The sequence below is a fragment of the Scyliorhinus torazame genome, chromosome 6 (genome assembly GCF_047496885.1).
Source record: "Scyliorhinus torazame isolate Kashiwa2021f chromosome 6, sScyTor2.1, whole genome shotgun sequence".
Classification (NCBI taxonomy): domain Eukaryota; kingdom Metazoa; phylum Chordata; class Chondrichthyes; order Carcharhiniformes; family Scyliorhinidae; genus Scyliorhinus; species Scyliorhinus torazame.
In genome coordinates, this window is record NC_092712.1 from 123,454,908 (window position 1) to 123,481,034 (window position 26,127).

Sequence of the window (26,127 nt, forward strand, 5' to 3'; positions counted from 1 at the left end):
TCGCCCCTCTCATTTGTAAATGCAGAAGAAAAGTACTCATTCAAGACCTCTCCTATCTCTTCAGACTCAATACACAATCTCCCGCTACTGTCCTTGATCGGACCTACCCTCGCTCTAGTCATTCTCATATTTCTCACATATGTGGAAAAGGCCTTGGGGTTTTCCTTGATCCTACCCGCCAAAGATTGTTCATGCCCTCTCTTAGCTCTCCTAATCCCTTTCTTCAGTTCCCTCCTGGCTATCTTGTATCCCTCCAATGCCCTGTCTGAACCTTGTTTCCTCAGCCTTACATAAGTCACCTTTTTCCTCTTAACAAGACATTCAACCTCTCTTGTCAACCATGGTTCCCTCACTCGACCATCTCTTCCCTGCCTGACAGGGACATACATATCAAGGACACGTAGCACCTGTTCCTTGAACAAGTTCCACATTTCACTTGTGTCCTTCCCTGCCAGCCTATGTTCCCAACTTATGCACTTCAATTCTTGTCTGACAACATCGTATTTACCCTTCCCCCAATTGTAAACCTTGCCCTGTTGCACGTACCTATCCCTCTCCATTACTAAAGTGAAAGTCACAGAATTGTGGTCACTATCTCCAAAATGCTCCCCCACTAACAAATCTATCACTTGCCCTGGTTCATTACCCAGTACTAAATCCAATATTGCCCCTCCTCTGGTTGGACAATCTACATACTGTGTTAGAAAAGCTTCCTGGACACACTGCACAAACACCACCCCATCCAAACTATTTGATCTAAAGAGTTTCCACTCAATATTTGGGAAGTTAAAGTCGCCCATGACTACTACCCTATGACTTCTGCACCTATCCAAAATCTGTTTCCCAATCTGTTCCTCCACATCTCTACTACTATTGGGGGGCCTATAGAAAACTCCTAACAAGGTGACTGCTCCTTTCCTATTTCTGACTTCAACCCATACTACCTCAATAGGGTGATACTCCTCAAACTGCCTTTCTGCAGCTGTTATACTATCTCTAATTAATAATGCCACCCCCCCACCTCTTTTACCACCCTCCCTAATCTTTTTGAAACATCTATAACCAGGGACCTCCAACAACCATTTCTGCCCCTCTTCTATCCAAGTTTCCGTGATGGCCACCACATCGTAGTCCCAAGTACCGATCCATGCCTTAAGCTCACCCACCTTATTCCTGATGCTTCTTGCGTTGAAGTATACACACTTCAACCCATCTCCATGCCTGCAAATACTCTCCTTTGTCAGTGTTCCCTTCCCCACTGCCTCATTACATGCTTTGGCGTCCTGAATATCGGCTACCTTAGTTGCTGGACTACAAATCCGGTTCCCATTCCCCTGCCAAATTAGTTTAAACCCTCCCGAAGAGTACTAGCAAACCTCCCTCCCAGGATATTGCTGCCCCTCTGGTTCAGATGCAACCCGTCCTGCTTGTACAGGTCCCACCTTCCCCAGAATGCGCTCCAATTATCCAAATACCTGAAGCCCTCCCTCCTACACCATTCCTGCAGCCACGTGTTCAACTGCACTCTCTCCCTATTCCTAGCCTCGCTATCACGTGGCACCGGCAACAAACCAGAGATGACAACTCTGTCTGTCCTGGAACTTAACTAAGCTGGCGAAGGAGGCCAGGGAAGATCTTAAGAGATGGGATACACTGCAGTTAACATTGGTGGTGAGGGTCCAAGTGGTGAAATTGAATATCTTGCCGCGGTTCTAGTTTATCTTTCAGGCTCTCCCGATCTTTATACCAAAGGCCTTTATACGGAAAGTGGACACAATCATCTCTGACTTTGTATGGGCGAGGAAAATGCCGAGGGTGGGGAGGACCCTGCTGCAGAGGCAGCAGGGGGGGTTGGCGTTGCCAAACTTGCTTCATTATTATTGAGCAGCAAATGTGGACAAGGTGTGGCGGTGGTGGGAAAGAGAAGGGGTAGATTGAGTTAGGATTGAGGAGGAATCTTGTAAGGGGTTTAGTTTGAGGGCTGTGGTGACAGCAGCATTGCCAACAGCTCCGAGTAGGTATTCAGGGAGCCCAGTGGTGCAGTCCACGGTGAAGATATGGAATTAGCTGAGGAGTCATTTTAGGGTGGAAGGAATGTCTGTGCTCATGCCGCTGAGCGAGAATCATGGATTTGAGCCGGGGGGGGGGGGGGGCTGTTGGATAGTGTATACAGGAGGTGGAGGGAAGTGGGGCTGGTCAAGGTGAGGGATTTGCATTTGGAAGAAGGGTTCGCCAGTCTGGAGGAGCTAAGGGAGAGGTTGAGCTGCCGAGGATAGTGAGTTCAGGAATCTACAGGTTAGGTACTTTGCACAAAAGGTCTGGAAGGGTTTCCTTAGATTGCCGGGAGCGACTGCTGCTTCTGGATGTGGAAGGGGAGGGAAGAATTGGGGATATATATAAGTGGCTGGGGGAGCAGGGAGGCGAGCGGGTAGTGAAGATCAAGGAGAAATGGGAAGCGGAGTTGGGAATGGAGATCAATTGGGGAGTATGGAGTGAGGCACTGCGAAGGGTAAACGGGACCCCCTCTTGTGCAAGGATGAGCCTGATACAGTTCAAGGTTGTGCACAGGGTGCGTATGACTCGGGTGAGAATGAGTGGGTTCTATCAAGGGGTAGCAGATAAGTGTCAGAGGTGTGGGCGGGGGCCAGCGAATCGTGCGCACATGTTTTCAGGTGAAAAATTGGAAAGATTCTGTGAGGGAGTGTTCGCTGTCTTAGCCAGGATAGTGGAGGAGGGAGTGGACCCGGACCCTTTGGTGGCGATATTTGGGGTTTAAGAGAAGCTGGAGCTCATAGAGAGGAGGAAGGCTGATGTCTTGGCCTTGACCTCGCTGATTGCACGGCGACGAATTTTGCTGGAGTGGCGGTCGGCATCGCCACCGGGGGTAGCAGCATGGTTGGGTGACCTGTATGACTTCCTGCGGTTAGAGAAGATAAAGTATGAGTTAAGGGGCTCATCAGGGGAGTTTGAGAAAAGGTGGGGGATGTTTGTGACCGTGTTTGAGGAGCTATTCGTCGCAGGGAAGTGGGGGGGGGGGGGAGGGGCTAAAAAGGAGAAAAGTCTGTACAAACTGTATAGTTGATTGTTGGGAAGAATGTTTCCCGGGGTGTTTATTTGCTGTAACCTACTTTGATACAAGTTTGAATAAAATGCATTAAAAAAAAAACCAATACTTTGAGACATATTTATTATACTAATCCTGACACATATAGCAATTTCTTCATCTGACAGAGATAAAAATATCCGTCATCATCCCCCTCTCCCCAACTACTACTCCTCCCTTGAACCTGCTGATCACCACCCAGAGAACAATGCTCCCTCCTCTCCAACCCCATTCCCTCACACCAAACAAACGAGCTAGGCACATCGAACCAGGTCTAAGCAGGTCCTACAGGTCGCAGCTCCTCACCGCACTACATTCCCGTTTGCTAGCTGAAAACCTTGCTACTAGCGAAGTAGCCTCTACTCAGGGTGAATATTAAGAAACGACAAGAAAAAAAGCTCCCTAGCTCATCCTCGTTTTATATATATATAATATATATATATATGAAACAAAATCCAACACCATTGAAATGTTCAAATTCCCATTAGGAACCATGTATTCCCATTGCTATTACCTTAACCACTGCCTCCTACCCAAATTGGTTCTCCCCCACCCACATATACGCAAACCCCGAGTAACAATAAATGTACACAGTATATAAAAATTACAAACAAACCTATCCCACCAACAACCATAGCAGTTCCCACAGAACCCTTTTAACTGAGTCTGAGACCATGTTCTTTAACAAATACCTCCGCCTCCTCTGACATATCGAACTAGTGGTCTTTCGGTCCATATGTGACCCGAAGCCTCGCTGGGTACACCACCCCGAACCTACTCCACTCTGGTATAACGCTACCTTCTCCTTATTAAAGGCCGCCCATTTTTTCGCCTGCTCTGCTCCAACGTATTGATATACCCGGATGGCGTTCCCTTCCCATCTCAAGTCTCGGTTCTATTTAGCCCACTTCAGGACCCGCTCCTTCTCTTGGAAGCTGTGGAATCTTACAACCGCTGCCAGTGATGGCCTATTTGCCCAAGGCTTCTGCCGGTGTATTCGGTGCCGGAGGGGACATCTGTCCATCCCCTCCACCAGCTTCCCAAACATTGGAGAAAAATACTCAGTGGGACACGGGTCCTCTATCCCCTCTGGCAACCCCACAATTCTGAGGTTTTGTCTCCTTGACCTTGTTCTCCAGGTTATCCACTTTCTACTTCAGGATCTTGTTTCTCTTCCTCCACCAACGAGGTCTCTTCCTCCACCAACGAGGTCTCTGCCTCCAGCGAGGCGATTTGATCGCTGTGTTCCGACAAACTTTCCTCACCTGCTTCGCACCTCTCCTTGCTCCTTCACAGCCTTCAGGATTTCCTGCACCTTCTCCCGAATCGAACCAAATGCCTCCTTAATCGACTTTTGAGGGTTTCCATCATCACCTGCCCTTGTTTTTTGAAGTACTTCCCAAAGTTCCACCAGCCTTTTTTGAAACTTTTGACATTTTATTGACTGGTTCAGTAAACCTTTAGATGAGCCAAGTTTGTTCACCAAAGTTCCCTAGGATCCAGCAAAAACTACGAAAAAAACAAGTACCCTGGCAGGAACGACTAATGTGTGACCTTCTACATGCCGCTACTGGATGTCCTGACCAATGTTTTATGTAGGAAATGGAATGGAAAACCTGGAAAAGTCATAGAATTTGTAAATGATTTTCCCGAGCCTGGAAATGCCATGGGAGTTTCCACAAAGACCCAAGTCATTGGAAAGTCATGGAAATTTATAAAGGCAGGGATGAAACTTTACTGACTTTGGATGGAATTCCATACTTTTCCGATGATTTTCTAATGTCTTTCGATGTCTACTTCCCACTCGCTAAATTTTCCAGGCCCCCCTCTCTTGCTTGCCTATGTGAGGTGTATTTGTTAGCATCGGTTGCAGATTTTTGTTACGGAGATGGAGGACTCAGCAGGTACTTTTTTCAGAGCCGGAGCATGATAAGCGAGGTAAGGCAGAGCAGGAATAAACACTTAAGTGGAGGAGAGGGTGTTGAAAATCATGCTGCATGTCAGCATTCGAGAACTACTTGCTCTGATCTTGTGGGTAAGACCCACTGACAATTTATTGTTCATCATGGGTAAGTCATGGTCACTGTCTGTGTGGAGTTTGCACATTCTCCTAGTAGCTGCGTGGGTCTCATCCCCACAACCCAAGGATGTGCAGGGTAAGTGGATTGGCCATGCTAAATTACCCCTTAATTGGAAAAAAATGAATTGGGCACTCTAAATTTTAAAAAAAACATGGATAAGTCATGGAAAGTCACTGAACTTTAATTTACTAAAAGTGCACCCTGTTTGTACTTCTGTGTTTAATCTGCCATGAGTCTGTTCAATTTCACCAGTCTGTCTTTATCCTCTTGAAGTTGACTATCCCCATTGCCTATTACATTTGAGTTTTGTGCCATCTGAAACTCGAACGTTATGCCCTCTATATCGAAAAGAACAGGGGTCCTAAGACTGACCCCTGGGAAACACCATTGTGCACAGGAGAACTACTGATGGATTATAAATATTTTATGAACACGTCCTCGTTTTCTTGTGGTTATGAACGCAATATTTCTGTGGCTTTGAATAACATTGTGTAGTCAGTTATTCGAACCTGTGTATGCACATTTATCTGTATTGCTCATTTATTTGCTTTGTTTGCTCATGTATTTGCTTTGTTTGGCCCCTTGTTCCGCACTGTAAGCAATCACTGTTTGTCGATGTACCATTTGTCAACGTTCCCTGATGATTATTCTTGTGTCTACTATGTACGTACTGTGTATGTTCCTCGGCCGCAGAAAAATACTTTTCACTGTTCTTCGGTACATGTGACAATAAATCAAATCAAATCAAAAGCAAATCTGTTTGAAATTAAGATGAGTGCTGAGAATTTAAAATTGGCCTTACAACATTGTTTTTGAGGAGATCATGGCCCGTTACTTCCGAGCTCTGGGGCAGTGTATCTGGTGGATACCCCAAAGATGCAGTGAGGAACCCACCTCTCCCACCGGAGGATCTCTGATAAGGATTCATGGAAATTGCCTGGGAAGTTTCAAACCTCCGATGGGCAATTGCCCTGCACTGGGAACCATCAAAAAATGCAATTAATAATGCAAACTTCGGCTGGCTCTGACTGTCTTCCATCAATAGTTACCCAGAAAAAAAAAAGGGATCCCCGATACCAACCCCAACCTGCTGCAGGATCCCCTGACTAATCATCCCCCATCTTCACACTCCCCTGATTATGCCACCTCCCTTGCACTCCTTCCTGATCCTGCCCCAATCCTACCCACTTACCGTACAAACCTGGCTTTAATGTGGTTGGGCCTTTAAACTGATTTATGGCAGCTAGTGCTGTGAAAAAAGGGGCCTGGTCACTTTATTTTCGACTGTGCAGCCTTGACTGAAGGTCCCACATGGTTCTTGCTTGGCTTGGTAGGCCGGCGAGAGAGGATTGCTTTGATATTGTGGTTGGAAACTAGGAACAGAGTGGCAATTTGACTCTGATTATCATTTCACAGACTTTCATGCCCCATGTGATCCTTACAGTGAATCTGAGCTTTCATTGATACAAAGCTACTGTTCTTGGGACGAGGAGCTTAATTCTGTGAGGGGATTTGGGAATAAAAGTTGTTACATCTGTTTTGGCAATAAAATAATGTTTTCTTAGGATATCAAATTGTCATTTTTGCCTCCTCAGTTTAGGATTCAGGTTTTAGCAATGAAGGCTAAGGAATATAAATTTAGGATCTGTGGAACTCATTGCCACAGGAGTCTGTGGAGGCCAAGTCACTGGGTGTCTTTAAGACATAGACAGATAGGTTCTTGATTAATAAGGGAATCGAGGGTTATGGGGAGAAGGCGGGAGGAAGGGGATGAGAAGCATATCAGCCATGATTGAATAGCGGTGTAGGCTCGATGGGCCAAATGGCCTAGTTCTGCTTCTATGGTCTTATGGCATAAACTGATTTGCAGCTTTCTTATTGAATTAGTTAAAAAATCAGCTATATAAATCCTTATAATTATAGAACAAAATCTCCCATCAAACATAAATAATAGTGTTTCCAGAGGTTGACAGTTATGAATGAATGATATTGTTCTCGTAGTTTTAATTTCCATGACCAATTTAACTGAAAAAAGTGCACCTGGTCAAACCATTTGAATATATTTAAAAATCTGAAGACTTGGTTGAACCATTCCCACCTGAATCATTTCCCACTTACCAGTTTTCTCCTTGGCTGTTTCTTTATTTTACTGTACTTACTGTTCATATGCAAGTATACATAATTCTTGCTTTTAAATTTTATCACAAATAAGTTGCGTTTTAAACAGAAAATGCTGGCTAAACTCACCACATCTAGCAGTATCTGTTGGGTGAAACATTGTTAACGTTTCGGGTCTAAATGATCCTTCTACAGAAGGGTCTTTGCTTTTACCATGCTTTTCATGGAAAAGAAAATTGCTTAAGATTTTACTGCGCTTACTTTGTCCACAATTCTCCATTGATGCATAGGTCTTGGCCATGTTCTGTGAATGGCCAATCTTACTCGTTGTGGGCAGCAAAGTAGGTTGCACCCTTGTTGAAGCTCCTGAGCTGAAATTATGACTTTGGGGATATGTCACTCAGGTGGATGTAAATGATCCTGTGACACTAGTTTGAAGAACTATTTTGGTGAAGAGCTCTCATTCAAGATCACAAGGACTACTGGTTGTTATCACTTTACAGATTGTGGGATTTTTTTGTGTACAATTTTGTTTCCATGTTTCCTAAATCTCAACAGGGATTATGCTTCATTGGCTGCTGGAGACATCTGGGGGTCATCAATGGCACTATATAAATGCAGTACTTCTTCTGTTTGGTGCAGAATGTACATGCTTTCAGTCGTGTCTCAGTTGGTATCACTCTTGCCTGAGAGTCAGAAAATTGTAAGTTCAAATTCCACTCCATGTACTTGAACACAAAGATCAAGGCTGATATTCCAGTGCAGTACTGAGGGAATGCTGCACTGCTAGAAAATGCCATGCATTTTGGATGAAATGGTAAACCTAGGCCTCCATCTGCATTCTTAGCTGAATGTGTATGAACATTCATGGCTCAATGTCAAAGAAGAGTAGCGGAGTTCTCCATTGGCACCTGGCCAATATTATCCCTCAATCAACATTGTTAAAAACAGATATGCTGATCGTGATCACATTGCTGCTTCTGGGAACTTACTGTGTGCTCATTGGCTACCGCGTTTCCTGCATTACAAGAGGGTCTATCTATACTTCAAAAATGTTTCATTGGCTGTAAAGTACTTTGAGACTTCCTGATGTCATGAAAGGTACAATATAAATGTAAGTTTTTTTCTTATAAAAGTTTGATGTCTGCTGTGTGATACCTAAAGTGTGATGGAAAATGTACAGCAGAAGTACTTTGTATGATATTCAATGTTGGACACACTTCTTGTTGCTGAGCTCCTCATTCATATTTGTATTACCTCCTGTCTGCTTCAGTGTTCTCCTGGTTGTCATCCCTTCTTCCATTCTCTAAACTTGTGCTCACCCAAAGCTCTGCCACCTAAACCCTAATTTCACCAAGTCCCGTTCTGCTCACTGGCCTACATTGGTTCCTGGTCCAGCATCGCCACACCTCGATTTTAAAATTCACACTCTTGTTTTCAAATTCCAATTCTGGCCTCTTGTGCATTCCTGATTTTAATTGTTCCATCATTGGTTGCTATGTCTTCAACTACCCAGTCACTAAGCTCAGGAATTATCTCCCTAAGCCTTCCTGTCTCTCCAAATGTAAGCTAGTGGTTTTCAAACTTTTTTTCCCGGAATCCAGTTCGACCAGCCTTTGAGACCCACGTCGACCGACCTTCGTGACCCACCATTATTTCTTACCTTTAATGTGCAGGTGAGCCTGCTTGGGCCTCATGATCTCACTTGCTTTGTCATTCAATTTTACTTTTCTGCTGAGGACTTCAGCTGACGATTTAAGTTCTTGCTGCATCCTTTGAACAAAATCAAGTGGTTTGTCCTTGAACTCGCCCTGCTTAGTCTTCAAATGCCTTTGACTTTTTGAGGGTATTAAACTTCCATTTGCCAGTACTTCCCTGCATATAACACTCGGGCTTTGTATCCTGATTTGCATTGACATTTTAATAAAACCAAAGCTCAAGAAATCATCTTTTATACTGCGTTATTCTTGATTTCAGCTTCTTCTTAATGGGTCCTTAAGAGGTCCTGAACCCCTCACCAGCACTGCTTTGTCCTGCCGTGGACTCTCCTGAGCAGTGCTGTCCAGCAGATTTTGTTGTGAGATGCTGGATGTGTTTGTGTCTCTGGCCCTCTCTTTCTTATTTTGAAATGATCCATCTTCAGCTCTTCACAGTCCTGTTGCCTTGCTTGAAAGCAGCTACAAAATGGAGGAATCTCTCCTCTGTGATTATGCACCCAAAGCATGGATATACAGGGCGCGTGATGTCAGTGTACACAAGGGCGCATGACCTGCTCTCTGCCGCCGCTTCTGGCAGGAAGACTCCATTGTTTTTAAAAAAGAATTTGGTCCTGGGACAGCGTGCTGATGTCCGGAGGTGGTGGTCTGCCCCGCTGGGTTTCAGGCATGTACACTGCCAGATCCACCTGAGGGGGTACAGTCTAGCTGGTATTCTAAAGCCAACCGCGGCTGGCATTTTTAAAAGCCGGTCGTGGCCGTTGGATGCCTCCCAAGATCGGGAACCTGCAGGTCGCAACTCTGAGTTTGAAAAACCCTCCTTGAAGCCTACATCTTTCACTTATCCTAATATCACTTTATGTGATCCTTATTACGTTTTGTCTGATAATTCGCCTGTTAGCACGGAGCACAAGTGGATAGCACTGTGGCTTCACAGCGCCAGGGTCCCAGGTTCGATTCCCCGCTGGGTCACTGTCTGTGCGGAGTCTGCATGTTCTCCCCGTGTCTGCGTGGGTTTCCTCCGGGTGCTTCGTTTTCCTCCCACAGTCCAAAGACGTGCAGTTTAGGCGGATTGGTCATGATAAATTGCCCTTAGTGACCAAAAAGGTTAGGAGGGGTTATTGGGGTTGCGTGGATAGGGTGGAAGTGAGGGCTTAAGTGGGTCGGTGCAGACTCGATGGGCCGAATGGCCTCCTTCTGCACTGTATGTTCTGTGTTTAAAGGTATTACAAGTTCCTATTTGTCGCACCATCCATGTCAAGATTTTGTAATGCCTTGATTATGCCTGATTATTTAAAAATTATGTTAAATTTACCCTTCCTAATTTTTCAGGTCACCCAGCACTTGGCGGTACAGCTACTTACTAAATTGCCATTACCATCTTTGTCTTTAGGTGGCACTGTGGGTAAGTTTCTCTTATATTTATTAAACTGTTTATTTTTCTCAAAGTGAGGATTATTTAAATTCATCAGTGCGCTGTCAGAAATCAGATTTTACATTCTTATTTATGTGTTTCTGCTCCTCCTTTGCGCTTCTGTCTTTTTCCTCGATCTCTGCTGTTCAGTCACAGTCATTCACACCATTGCTAAAGCCATCTTTTGATTTGACACTTCGTCTCATTGTCACCTCCTTTCGTCCTTTAATTATTCCTGCCCTCCACTCTGTTGTCTTTGTTATTTTTCTGCCCCCTTTTCCATGGATCTGCACAAGCATTAAAGCTGTTTACCTGTAATCATTAACCTCAAACATTAACTCCTTTTCGCTCTGCACAGGTTTATTCTGATGGCTTGAGTGTTTCCAGCATTTTGTATTTTTATTTCCTGTTGCCAGTATCCACATTTTATTTTGCTTTTTGGTTTGCTTTCCTCCTTTCCTTCTCTTCCCTCCCTTTCTCTTCTCTTCTGGTTTTCCATTCAATTTTATTCTCTGTTTTTGTTCTGTTTTAATGTTTTCTGCCATTGGTGGGATATGGCGGCACGGTAGCACAGTGGGCAGCACTGTTGCTTCACATTTCCAGGGTCCCAGGTTCGATTCCCGGCTTGGGTCACTGTCTGTGTGGAGTCTGCACGTTCTCCCCGTGTCTGTGTGGATTTCCTCCGGATGCTCTGGTTTCCTCCGGGCGCTCCGGTTTCTCCCACAAGTCCCGAACAAAATAAGCCCATCAATATAAAAAAGAAAACAGTGCCCCACCCCAATTCAACGGCAATGACTCCCGAAAGTGCATAATAAACGAACCCCAAGAATCGTAGAACCCCTCCTTCTCCCCTGTCATGTGAGAGTACATTTGAGAAATGGGTGTTTATAAATGGGTGTGTATATAAGTATCTGTAGTGATACAGATTCAGATTAAGAAATTGGTGTTTATTACTGCAGTGATGTCAGAGAGTGGATGGAGCTTGGCTGTCTGTCAGCTTTTTACTTTTGTTTTAGGTTGTTTGCTGCAGGGTGTGTTTTAGTTTCGTTTTCAGAGCTGGATAGCTGCAGTCACAGCCAGAAGGTGTATTCGAGTCTCTCTCTGTAAATCGATCCTGGTGAGTTAAAACTAATAACAGTAGTGACTTTAACCTGATGTGCTTCCGGTAAAAGGTGTTTTAAGTCCTATGGATGTTTAAAGGAAAGCTTAAAGGATTACTTAGTGTTGTATTCTTTGGGGGTTGTATTTGAATTAATGGTTGATGAGATGTTCACTATATGTTTTAAAAAGGTTAACTTGAGTTCATAGAATAAACATTGTTTTGCTTTAAAAAATACTTTTCCATTTCTGCTGTACCATACCTGTAGAGTGGGCCGTGTGCTCCCCATACCACAATCTATTAAAAGTTGTGGGTCGGGTGAACTCCATGATACACTTTGGGGTTCTCTAAACCCTGGCCCATAACACCTCCATCAGCTCAAACTTCACCTTCTCCAGGGTGAAAAACTCCAGCAGGTCCCCCCTGCCACACCAAGCCACAGGGTGGAGACGCTGGCCTCCACCCCAACAAGCGATCAGTGAGTGAAGGCGAAAACATCTGCCCCCGCCTGCGGCTCGGGCCGATGCGACACCCCAAAAATGGTTTCTAAGGGAGCGGGCGCCACATCCATATGCAAGACTCCCGAGGTTGTGGTAAATACCTCCTGCCAAAAACTTTCCAGCTTCGAGCAGGACCAGAACATATGAATGTGGTTTGTGGGGCTCCTCCCACATCGCTCATGGACATCCTCCACCCCCTCAAATAGCCGGCTCATCCTCGATTTGATCAGGTGCGCCCTATGCATGACTTTCAACTGTATCAAATCCAGCCTCTCTCACGAGGTTGAGGCATTTACCCTCCGCAGCACCTCACACCACAGTCCCTCTTCCATCACCCCACCCCACCCAGCTCCTCCTCCCATTTTTCCTTAAGTCATCTTCAGGAGTCATCCCTCCAGCCTTGCCGCAAAAGCCTTTGCCAATATGTTGGCATCTACATTCAGAAAGGATTTGGGCCTATACTCCACTGGGTCCTTATCCTTCTTTAGTAGCAGGGAAATCAAAGCCTTCCCCAATGCCTGTGGCAAGACACCCCTGCCTATCGCATCCTCGAACATTCTCACTGTCAGTGGCGCCAGCTTATCCTTAAGTTTCTTATAGAATTCAACGGGGAACCCATCCGGTCCTGCCACCTTCCCTTCCTTCATCCTCCCAATTGATTCCTGTACCTCTTTACCCCCACCGGCCCCTTCAAGCCTGCCCTACCCTCTTCACCCAACCTTGGGTACCCCAATCCGTCCAGGAACGCACTAATCTCTTGCTTCTCTCCACCCCTGGTGGCTCTGACCTATATAATGTCTTATACAACTCTTCAAATACTTCATTGATCTGCTCCAGGGTCATCACCAGTTTCCCCCATCTTATCCCGCACCTGAACTATCTCCCTCACAGCCGCTTCCCTCTGGAGCTGGCTGGCCAACATACGCCCTGCCTTCTCCCTGTGCTCATAAACCGGCCCCCTCACCCTTCTCAACTGATGCACCGCTTTCACTGTGGACAACTAATCGAACTTCACCTGAGGCTCCTTCCTCTTGGCCAAGAGGGCCGGGTCTGGGTCCTCTGCGTACCTCCCATCCACCTCCAGGATCTTCTCTATCAATTTCTGGCACTCCTCTCTCTCCTTGTCCAACTTAGCCTTGAGCGATATTGCCTCCCCCCTCACTATGCCTTCAGAGCCTCGCAAACCACCGACTGCAAAACTTTCCCGTGCAATTAAACCCCACATATTCCTTGATCGCCTTCCTGATCTTATCGCAAAATCTCCAGTCTCCTAACAACCCCACGTCCATTCTCCACCCTGGCCTCTGAGCCAACCCCTTCTCCAAAACCACATCCACACAATGCAGCGCATGGTCCAAAATCAATATCGCTAAATACTCTGACCTCCTGACCCCAGCCAATAACACCATCCCCACTATGAAAATGTTTATTCTCGAGTGCACTTTATGTACCGGGGAAAAAAATGAATACTCCCATTCCTCGACTGCAAGAACCTCCACGGGTCCACTCCTCCCATTGCTCTCATGAGTCCAGCCAGTGCCTTCGCTCCTGCTGACTGGGCCAGCGAGCGTGGCTGAAACCTATCCACCATCGGCTCTTACACCATATTTCAATACCCCCCACCCACTATTAACTTGTGGGTATCCAAATCCGGAATGGCACCCAGCACCCTCTTCACAAATCCCGCATCATCCCAGTTGGGGCCATATATGCTCGCCAGCGCCACCAACCTCTCTTCCAACGCCCCTGTTACTATCACGTATCTGCCCCTCTGGTCCGTCACCACCTGCTCTATCTGAAACCTCACTATTTTGCCCGCCAATATCACCAGCCCCCGAGCCCTACCATCGAACCTCAAATGGAAAACCTGACTCACCCAGCCTTTCCTAAGCCTCACCTGATCTTTCACCCTCAGATGGGTCTCCTGCAGCATCACCACGTCGGCCTTTAGGCTCTTTAAATGTGTAAAGATCCTCTATCTTTTCACTGCCCCCCCCCCCAACTACCTCACGTTCCACGTTACTATTCTGACCTCATCTCCCCCGTCCCTCCTATCCGTCATCATCATAACCCCGGCCCCACTCCTTTGTTGCCATCGACCCCCTCATCCCCCTCCCAGAATCTCCCATCCACTTTCTCTTGAAAACGCCGCTCCAGTATCAATCCCATCCCCCCACCTTTCACACCACCCAAGCCCATCAAAACCTGTTTGACCAGGTTCCAATGACTGCGTCCCCTCCCCACCACACTCCTGTTAACTAGCCAACCTTCGCTTGCAAGTGTGGAGGCCCCTGCCTAGGACCCCCTCCCCCCCAATCCCCTCCCCCATGACCCAGTCCCTGAAAACAAAGACCAGCAAATACAACCAGTGTAAAAAAAAATGCGCCCCAGAAAACCACCTTAATGCCCAAGCCCAATATATTCATACCCACTGTAACCCACAGCAAGGGTAAACTACCCTTTCCCATTAACCAACCCAACTGTTTCCCTCCACAAATACAAAACAAGTAAACCACCTGAAACCAGAAATAAAGGCTGTACACACAACATTTAACCCCCCTCCTCTCAGTCTGAAGCTAAATCTCAATCCCATTTCTCATTTCAACCCCAGTCCTTCGGCCGTCACAAACACCTCCACCATCTCAAAGTAGAAATCCCTTGAGTTATAGGTCACCCTCAGCTTCGCTGGGTAGACCATGATGAACCTCCCATCGTTGCTGTAGAATACCGCCTTCATCAAACCGAACACCGCCCGCCAACTCCACAGTTAAGTCCTGGTATGTACAAATACCAGCTCCTTCCCACTTCACCTCCTGCCGATGCTTCATCCAACTCAGGACCTTTTCCTTAACATGGAACTGTGGAAGCAAATTATGACCGCCCTTGGCGGCTCGTTTGCTTTCGGCTTTGTCCTGAGCGACCAATGAGCTCTACCCAGCTTGTACCCCGAGGGTTCTTCCCCGTCCCGCAGCATCTCCGCCAACATCTTCGCAAAGTACTCAGTCGGCCTCGGATCCGCCAGTCCCTCAGGCAAGCCCACAATTCGTTAATTCTGCCACCTCAACCTATTCTCCAGGTCCTCCATCTTGGCGCTGAGTTCTTTGTTGGCCTCCACTATCCTCCGCAGCTCCTCACCCATCGAGGTGAACTGGTCACAATGTTGCGACAGAGCTTCCTCCACCCACTTCAACTTCTCTCCTTGCTCCCATACCTCGGCCGATGTCTTCAACATTTCTGTCTTCACCGGGACCATTGCCTCCTCCGGGGCCATCGCCTCCTCCACCCACTCCTTCATCACAGCCATCATCTCCTTTCGCATTACCTCCATGTGCTTGATGAACTGCCTCTCACATTCTCCAGCCATCACCTCAGTCAGAGTCCCCACTGTGAAGGGCGTGGCCCCACCCAGGATCCAGGCTCCACCATCTTTCCTGCTGCCGGGCTGACCTGTTCGCTCGCCCCTTCTTCCCAGCAGCTTTTTTCTTGGTCTTAGACATTCCCTACTTTCCTTATGCCTTCCTGCATCAACTTATTCAAAAACTGCCCTGGAACCGGGCATTACACTCAAAACCAGAGCCTCGAGCAGAAGCTACCCAACGTGCGACTTCCACCTACTTGCTGCCGTCGGAAGTTCCACAAAAATATGATTGCTGGGAAATTAGTCAATGTAAAATTTATTCTGTTTTCAGATATTGCCCTCTTGTGTTTCAATGAAATATTTTATCCTTCCAACCATGTAATTTTCTTTGTGCAATTGTCAACTTTTGCTTTTTACCATGTCATTATTTGTTTTCTGTCTGTCCATTTCTGCTCTACTGCTTGTTTATTTCTTGACAGCCTGATTGTTTCATGCCACTCTTTTCTCCTCTTTCCGCCCCCCCACCCACCATTGCATTTTTAATTCATTGTATATTTGTTGTCAGATATAGATTGGTTTATGTCTTCCTACAAATTTATGTGAAGCACTCCAGCACAGTCGTACCTGGACAAGGTTTTATGCTGTTTGAACTGATTATTTAAAAGAAGGTTCATGACTCCTTGTATTGTAGGAAATTTCATTTGTTCAAAAAAACTTTGCGTAAGTCCAAAATAGTAATATAGCAATGTTTTTCAGCATAAAAATGATGTATGCCATCAATAGCTTTGCTAAATGATTTTTCCCTGTAACAGATGTACAGTAGTTGGATTATCAAGTCATAATGGCATTTTGATGCAATTACCTTGGGCTGATTCAGACACTTTCATACCCTTCAATAAAAATTTGAATATTCTGCTTATGTCAGGGTTCTTTAGAAACATTTATGTAGGTTTATTGAGTTAAAGTACTTCAACTAAGGAATTCATCTATTTGTAAAACATTCTTCTGTTTGAAATGGAATAAAATGCTGGCTTTGTTTTGAAATTAAAATTTTAAGAAGAAGCTGTGATGGCTTTGCAGTGCTGTTATCTTGACCTTTTTCTATCTTCTATTCATACAGTCTGTAAATTTCTGATGTTCTTGACCTGTGCAGATCAAGATTTCAATCCTGAGAAATGTGGAAGCTATTTCATGAAGCTTGTTTGTGTGACTGGTTAAAGCATAGGGCAAGCAATTTTCACAGCCTCCATCACTTGCTCGCAGCAATGTGAAAGAGAGGCAAATGTACAGGCCACTCCCTGCCACTAAATAGCTTCTCCATCAGCAGTTGTCAACTGTATCTCCTCATGGTGACACATGGAAACTAGATCCTGTTCAGCCACAGGCTAAAGTTTCAAAGAAACGCAAAACAAAAGTCCTATGCCCACTTTAAGCAGTCAGCCAATGCAACATCAGTGCCACCCGCTCCAACAGCCCTGGGCACACCCATACCCACTATTGCAGCCTCAGAGGTAAGAGCTGCCTTCTTGAAAATACATCCGTGGAAAGCGACAAACTCGACGGAGTCCCTGTGCGAGCACTCGGAGCCTGCGCAAACCAGCTGGCGAGTATTCGCAGATATCTTCAACACCTCACTCTTCCACTCTGAGGTCCCCACCTCCTTCAAGAAGACCACCATAATACCAGCACCAAAGAAGACAAGGTAGCCTGCCTCAATGACTACCAACCGGTGGCCCTGACATCTGTTATCATGAAATGCTTTGAGCGGCTAGTCGTGAGACGGATCACTGCCAGCCTCCCAGACGATCTCGATCCATTGCAGTTTGCCGATCATCGCAACCGGTCCACAGCAGATGCTATCTCCCTGGCTCTACAATCAACACTCAAACACCTCGACAACAAGGACACCTATGTAACACTGCTGTTCCTCGACTACAGCTCCGCCTTCAACACCATTATCCGACAAGACTAATAACCAAACTCTGCAATCTTGGACTTGACCCCTCCCTGTGCAGCTGGATCCTTGACTTCCTCACCAACAGACCGCAATCTGTCATAATAGGCAACAGCACCCCCTCCACAATAGTCCTCAACACCGGGGCCCCGCAAAGATGTGTGCTCAGTCCTCTACTGTACTCCCTATACACACATGACTGTGTGGCAAGATTTAACTCCAACTCAATCTATAAGTTTGTGGATGATACAACTGTGGTGGGCCATATCTCAAACAGCGATGAATCAGACTACAGGAGGGAGATAAGCTGGTTGCATGGTGTACCGAAAACAACCTCTCTCTGAATGTCGGAAAGACCACGGAACTGATCATCGACTTCAGGAAGCGTAGCACGACACACACTTCAGTCTGTATCAATGGCTCCGAAGTGGAGATGGTCGATAGCTTTAAATTCCTGGGGGTCACCATCATCAACAGTCTGTCCTGGTCCACTCACGTTGATGCAACAGTCAAAAAAGCCCAACAACGTCTGTACTTCCTACGGAAGGTAAAGAAATTTGGCATGTCTGCATCGATTCTCACAAACTTCTACAGATGTGCCATAGAGAGCATCCTATCCGGCTGTATCACAGCCTGGTATGGCAACTGCTTGGCCCAAGATCGCAAGAAACTGCAGAGTGTGGTGAACTCAACCCAGCGCATCACACAAACTTGCCACCCCCACATTGATTCTGTATACACCTCCCGCTGCCTCAGGAAGGCAGACAGCATTACCAGAGACCCCTCCCACCTAGGCATTGCCTTCTTCCAGACCGTTCCATCAGGCAGAAAGTACAGAAGTCTGAAGACCTGCACATCCAGACATAGGAACAGCTTCTTCCCCACAGCTACAAGACTCCTCAACGACTCCCCCTTAGACTGACCTGTTCCCTGTAAGAACACTATTCACAACGCTCTATGCTGCTCTTGCTCATTTATTTGCTTTGTTTGACCCCTAATTCTGCACTGTAACCAATCACTGTTTGTCGATGTACCATTTGTCAATGTACTCTGTCGATTATTCTCTTTGTCTACTATGTCCGAACTGTGTACGTTCCCTCGGCCGCAGAAAAATACTTTTCACTGTACTTTGGTACATGTGACAATAAATCAAATTTTAAAAAAAATCAAATCTCTCTCCCTCTGAAGGCTGCCCAATGGCTGACCAATGGGGCATGATCGTCCCTCACACCGGAGACAGTCTGTAGCACCCATTCTCTATATTAATCGAGTTGGACCTATCACTCCTGCACAGGCCTGTCCTCCATGCAGTGTTAATGCTCTGCAACAAAACTGGAATGCCCCCTCTGGGACACAAGCCTGGGCATAATTAATAAGACACTGGCCTAACCAAATGTCAGTTTCTCTCTGGACTTCCACTGTTAAGTCCAAAGAAATGCAAAACACTACGTCAGACACCAGCTTGGTTGCAAGAGTTGCTGGAAAGATTACATTTTAAGTCACTAATCCACTCCAGATGCCTTGCTAGGATTTACCTAAGGCTCTTAGCCTTCAACTCTCAAGTATCCACTTGACCGCGGAGCTATTCACCCAGTGTTTCGGGAGGGGGGGGGGTGGTGCACTAACATTCCAGACTGAGAAACACCAGCAGGGGCAAAAGGTCACTCTCTCATGCTTGTATAGAACTTGGTTTGACCATCAGCATCATGAAGGCACATGTCATAGTTCAGGATGTTGCCATATCGCCATCTATCAGCGTTGACAATGAGACATTGGAAATTTAGCATTGCATACCTAAGCTCCACAGCAATCTGTCACCCATATGCTGAAATCAACACATGCATCCAAAAGCTGCAGAAAAATGACTGAACAGTTCCACCTTTGCGATCTCAGATGCTTTCTTGGCAGTACAAGATCACCCAACTCGAGAACAAGCTAATACTTTCAGCATAAAATAATTGCTGAGCCACAAAATCACGGTGTTTACAGCACAGAAGGCCATTCAGCCCATTGTGTCTGTGCTGTCTTTCCGAAGGAGCAATGCACCCTGTACCCCTTCTCCCTGTAGCCCTGCACATTCTTCCTTTTCAGATAATCAAAGTCCTTGAATGCCTCAATTGAACTGCCTCCACCACAACCTGAGGCAATGCAATCCAGGTCCTAACCATTTGTTGTGGAAATTTGTTGGGTGGCACGGTGGCACAGTGATTAATACTGCTGCCTCACAGCACCAGGAACCCAGGTTCGATTCCGGTGACTATCTGTGTGGAATTTGAACATTCTCCCCATGTTCGCATGGGTTTCCTTCAGGTGATCCAGTTTCTTCCCACAGTCCAAAGATGTGCAGGTGTTTGATGGATTGGTCATGCTGAATTGCCCCTTGGGGTGGGGTTGCAGGAATAGGGCGGGGGATTGGCCCTACGTAGGGTGGTCTTACGAAGGGTCGATGCAGACCTGATTGGCTGAATAGCCTCCTTCTGCACTGTAGAGATTCCATGATTCTAATTTTTTTTTTCCTTATGTCACCATTGCTTCTTTTGGTAGTTATCCCTGGAACCATTCTCCTGTTTCTTTTCTGCCCTCTCTCAAATGGCTTCACATCCTTCTTAAAGTGATGATGTGGAGATGCCGGCGTTGGACTGGGGTGAGCACAGTACGAAGTCTTAGAACACCAGGTTAAAGTCCAACAGGTTTGTTCCTAAAGTGAGCCACCAGAGCTGGATGCAGTTGTGGCCAAGCAAGTTTAACTTGTTCTTGTGATCTAAACAACTGCCAATAAAGCCCAAGATGCGCATGCTTTATTAACCAACACCTGCCTTTGCTCGACCATGTTTATTAGAATCATAGAGTCCCTACAGTGCAGAAGGAGGATATTTGACCCATCAAGTCTGCACCAATCTCCGAAAGCACACCCTACTTATGCCCACTCCACCACCCTATCCCCGTAACCTCCCTAATATTTGGACACGATGGGCAATTTAACATGGCCAATCCACCTAACCTATACATCTTTCGACTATTGGATGGATGACAGTCGTATACCCAAAGGCCTTCTATGTGGTGAATTGACAAATGGGTCGCAACCTTTTGGACATCCTTATATTTGCTAATAGGACACCTGTGAGAGAGATATAACGATGATGGACATTGTTGCTGACAATTGGAAGACGGTTGTTGGCGGCTCTGACCGCTGAAGGCTGGCCGTTTGCAAGGGCATCGGACAAGGCAAGCAGAAACAAGAAACCTAGAAGACTGTCAGAGAAAGTAGAGGTCAGCAAATTTAGCATTTTTTCAGCCCACTGGATTCCTCAGCAGCAAATGTCAGAGTGAGCTCATGAGGCACAGCAAAGCAGCATTCCTACTCATAATACAATAGTTTGTGAGTCAACCACTGCACAAACCATTGTCTTATGAGTTGCTTTGCTGCCCTCAACAAGTAATTGAAGATGCAGTCTTTTTTTATTCGTTCATGGGATGTGTGCATCGCAGGCTGTGCCAGCATTTATTGCCCATCCCTAATTGCCCTTAAGAGGGCAGTTAAGAGTCAACCACATTGCTGTGGGTCTGGAGTCACATGTAGGCCAGACCAGGTAAGGATGGCAGATTTCCTTCCCTACAGGACATTAATGAACCAGATGGGTTTTTAACCACAATCAACATTGGTTTTATGGTGATGATTAGACTTTTAATTCCAGATTTTTATTGAATTCAAATTTCACCATCTGCAGTGCCACGATTTGAATCTGGGTCCCCAGACCATTATCCTGGGTCTCTGGTTTACTAGTCCAGTGATAATACCGCTATGCCACCACCTCCCCCATCTCTTACAGCAATACATCCATATGAATCTTTGCTAGCTATGAATTTGCTAAATTATCAGAATAAAATGCTCAGATTTTACTCATACTATTTTTCCATTGAGATAACTGAATCTTTTTTCAGTATGTTTTAACTCTCGAGCCAATTCTGTTGCAACAATGTTTTAATGTTCTAGGTTGTTGGAAAAGAGTAAAAACAACAGGGTTGTGGTGATGGGAGACTTCAACTTCCCCAATATTGACTGGGACTCACTTAGTGCCAGGGGCTTAGACGGGGCAGAGTTTGTAAGGAGCATCCAGGAGGGCTTCTTAAAACAATATGTAGACAGTCCAACTAGGGAAGGGGCGGTACTGGACCTGGTATTGGGGAATGAGCCCGGCCAGGTGGTAGATGTTTCAGTAGGGGAGCATTTCGGTAACAGTGACCACAATTCAGTAAGTTTTAAAGTACTGGTGGACAAGGATAAGAGTGGTCCTAGGATGAATGTGCTAAATTGGGGGAAGGCTAATTATAACAATATTAGACGGGAACTGAAGAACATAGATTGGGGGCGGATGTTTGAGGGCAAATCAACATCTGACATGTGGGAGGCTTTCAAGTGGCAGTTGAAAGGAATTCAGGACCGGCATGTTCCTGTGAGGAAGAAGGATAAATACGGCAATTTTCGGGAACCTTGGATGACGAGAGATATTGTAGGCCTCGTCAAAAAGAAAAAGGAGGCATTTGTCAGGGCTAAAAGGCTGGGAACAGACAAAGCCTGCATGGAATATAAGGAAAGTAGGAAGGAAGGAACTTAAGCAAGGAGTCAGGAGGGCTGGAAGGGGTCACGAAAAGACATTGGCAAATAGGGTTAAGGAAAATCCCAAGGCTTTTTACACGTACATAAAAAGCAAAAGGGTAGCCAGGGAAAGGGTTGGCCCACTGAAGGATAGGCAAGGGAATCTATGTGTGGAGCCAGAGGTAATGGGCGAGGTACTAAATGAATACTTTGCATCAGTATTCACCAAAGAGAAGAAATTGGTAGATGTTGAGTCTGGAGAAGGGTGTGTAGATAGCCTGGGTCACATTGAGATCCAAAAAGAAGAGGTGTTGGGTGTCTTAAAACATATTAAGGTAGATAAGTCCCCAGGGCCTGATGGGATCTACCCCAGAATACTGAAGGAGGCTGGAGAGGAAATTGCTGAGGCCTTGACAGAAATCTTTGGATCCTCGCTGTCTTCAGGGGATGTCCCGGAGGACTGGAGAATAGCCAATGTTGTTCCTCTGTTTAAGAAGGGTAGCAAGGATAATCCCGGGAACTACAGGCCGGTGAGCCTTACTTCAGTGGTAGGGAAATTACTGGAGAGAATTCTTCGAGACAGGATCTACTCCCATTTGGAAGCAAATGGACGTATTAGTGAGAGGCAGCACGGTTTTGTGAAGGGGAGGTCGTGTCTCACTAACTTGATAGAGTTTTTCGAGGAGGTCACTAAGATGATTGATGCAGGTAGGGCAGTGGATGTTGTCTATATGGACTTCAGTAAGGCCTTTGACAAGGTCCCTCATGGTAGACTAGTACAAAAGGTGAAGTCACATGGGATCAGGGGTGAGCTGGCAAGGTGGATACAGAACTGGGACCTTTGCTCTTTGTAGTATATGTAAATGATTTGGAGGAAAATGTAACTGGTCTGATTAGTAAGTTTGCAGACGACACAAAGGTTGGTGGAATTGCGGATAGCGATGAGGACTGTCGGAGGATACAGCAGGATTTAGATTGTTTGGAGACTTGGGCGGAGAGATGGCAGATGGAGTTTAATCCGGACAAATGTGAGGTAATGCATTTTGGAAGGTCTAATGCAGGTAGGGAATATACGGTGAATGGTAGAACCCTCAAGAGTATTGAAAGTCAAAGAGATCTAGGAGTACAGGTCCACAGGTCATTGAAAGGGGCAACACAGATGGAGAAGGTAGTCAAGAAGGCATACGGCATGCTTGCCTTCATTGGCCGGGGCATTGAGTATAAGAATTGGCAAGTCATGTTGCAGCTGTATAGAACCTTAGTTAGGCCACACTTGGAGTATAGTGTTCAATTCTGGTCGCCACACTACCAGAAGGATGTGGAGGCTTTAGAGAGGGTGCAGAAGAGATTTACCAGAATGTTGCCTGGTATGGAGGGCATTAGCTATGAGGAGCGGTTGAATAAACTCGGTTTGTTCTCACTGGAACGAAGGAGGTTGAGGGGAGACCTGATAGAGGTATACAAAATTATGAGGGGCATAGACAGAGTGGATAGTCAGAGGCTTTTCCCCAGGGTAGAGGGGTCAATTACTAGGGGGCATAGGTTTAAGGTGAGAGGGGCAAGCTTTAGAGTAGATGTACGAGGCAAGTTTTTTCCACAGAGGGTAGTGGGTGCCTGGAACTCGCTACCGGAGGAGGTGGTGGAAGCAGGGACGATAGTGACATTTAAGGGGCATCTTGACAAATATATGAATAGGATGGGAATAGAGGGATACGGACCCAGGAAGTGTAGAAGATTGTAGTTTAGTCGGGCAGCATGGTCGGCACGGGCTTGGAGGGCCGAAGGGCCTGTTCCTGTTCTGTACATTTCTTTGTTCTTTGTTTGTTTGTTGTAATAGTTCTTAACATTTTGGTGATAACTTGAGATTGAAATCACGTTACATCTCGGGTTTACTGTTGAAACAATAATGTCCTTTCTCCCTAAGCAGAAAATGCTGAAATTGGTGTCCATTGTTTTCGGTGCAATAGAAATAAAGATTGTAAAAATAACAGCTGTTCTATAATGGCCATTATGGTGCATAATACAGCAATATTTTTTGTTAATATTCAGAAAGTGCTTTTCTTCAAAGTAAAAGTTGCTTTTAGTCAGCAAAGTTACATAGAATTTAATTTATTTGTCAAATTGCACCGAAGTTGACTGACTGCTATAGAAAAGTGCATTTTTGCACCCAATATCTTTGAGATGAAGGAAAAATTTTGGCACTGAAGTTCATCAAAATATAATTACAAATTTAGTATGTAAATGTATCATAAATTTAGTATGATGTTTAAATAATGGAACAATTTGTGGTGAGCAAGAAATACCCCAAGTGTTTAGGGTGGCACGGTAGCTCAGCAGTTAGCACTGCTGCCTCACAGCGCCAGGGACCTGGGTTCGATTCCGATATTGAGTGACTGAGTGGAGTCTGCACGTTCTCCCCGTGTCTGCGTGGGTTTCCTCCGGGTGCTCTGGTTTCCTCGCACAGTCCAAAGATGTGCGGGTTCGGTGAATTGGCCATGATAGATAATTCCTTAGCGTCCAAAGATTAGGTAGGGTTGTGAGGGAGTGGGGCTTAGGTAGGGTTCTCTTTCAGAGGGTCGGTCCAGACTCGATGGGCCTAATGGCCTTCTCCTACACTGTAAAATTCTAAGGTTACATATCGCCACAAATTGCTGGATGATTAGCATCATTCTGTTAGCCTTGCAAAGTAGGCTGTAAATAAATTACTTCAATTCTGCGATTAAAACATTACATTTGCACAATAAGTTGGGGCTAGCACTTAGGTTAAGGACACTTTTATGTACATGATTTATGTTCTTGCAATATTATTCAACCTCGGGTTAGAAAAGGAAATAATGGCGTTATGAAGTCTCACTCTGTAGGTAGTAATTTGTTCTTTGAAGTTTTTAAGATCTAGAAGTTTACTTTTTATGTTTTTGCAAAGAGCATCACAGGAACATGCCCTTTGGCCCACCAAGTCTGCGCCGATCCAGATTCCTTACTTAAACCTACTACTTATTGTCCAAATGATCTGCATCCACCCATTTGCTGCTCGTTCATGTGTCTACACGGGGAGAATGTGCAGACTGCACTCAGTCACCCAATATCGGAATCAAACCCAGGTCCCTGGCTCTGTGAGGCAGCAGTGCTGACACTAAGCCACTGTGCCACCCTAAAGACTGGGGGTATTTCTTGCTCTCCACAAATTGTGGTGAGTAAGATACATCTTAACGTTGCTGTCATGCCTGTCTCCTCCACCTCTGCTGGCAACGCATTCCAGGCACCAACCACCCTATGCGTGATAGAATTTCCCCGCACATCTCCCCTAAACCTATCCCCTCTCACCTTGAACCTGTGCCCCTTTGTCTTCCACCCTGGAAAAAAGCACCCTGTCTATAGCTCTCGTAATTTTGTAGACCTCAATCAGGTCTCCCCTCGGCCTTCTTTCCAATGAAAGCAATCCGAGTTTACTCAACCTCTCTTCATAGCTAACACCCTCCAGACCAGGCAACATCCTGGTAAACCTTCTTTGCCCTCTCTCCAATGCATCCATGCCCTTCTGGTAGTGTGGCGACCAGAACTGCATGCAATATTCCAAATGTGGCCTAACTAAAGTTTTATACAACTGGTTTTTTTTTAAATTTAGAGTATCCAATTAATTTTTTTCCAATTAAGGGGCAATTTTAGCGTGGCCAATCCACCTACCGTGCACATTTTGTGGGTTGTGGGGGCGAAACTCACGCAGGCACGGGGAGAATGTGCAAACTCCACCCGGACAGTGACCCAGAGCCAGGATCGAACCTGGGACCTCAGCGCCATGAGGCTGCAGTGCTAATCACTTGCGCCACTATGTGGCCCAAGTTTTATACAACTGTAACGTGACATGCCAACTCTTATACTCAATGCCCCGGCCGATGAAGGCAAGCATGCTGTATGCCTTGACCGCCTGATCCACCTGTATTGCCACTTTCATGGAACTATAGACCTGAAGCCCAGATCCCTCTATATATCAATGCTCCTAAGGGTTTTGCTATTTACTGTATAATTCACACCTGAATTTGATCTTCCAAGATACATTACCTCACATTTGCCTTTCTTTGCTGTGTTTTTTCCTCTATTTGGTCCAATCTTATTTCTCTTTCTATGCCTAACTTTACTCTAATTCACACTATTTCCACTTCTGTTGCTTCTCTGATTCTTTGTCAATCC

The 26,127-nt window shown here is 45.8% G+C and overlaps 1 protein-coding gene across 1 annotated transcript in view; it reads left to right on the forward strand.

Moving 5' to 3' along the window:
• Window positions 1–26,127, forward strand: part of tbc1d5 (TBC1 domain family, member 5) — a 783,418-nt gene that overhangs the window by 223,900 nt on the left and 533,391 nt on the right. The window contains exon 4 of the mRNA XM_072508754.1: window positions 10,350–10,422. The gene's annotated coding sequence lies outside the window, so the exon portion shown is untranslated. The remainder of the gene's footprint in view (window positions 1–10,349; window positions 10,423–26,127) is intronic.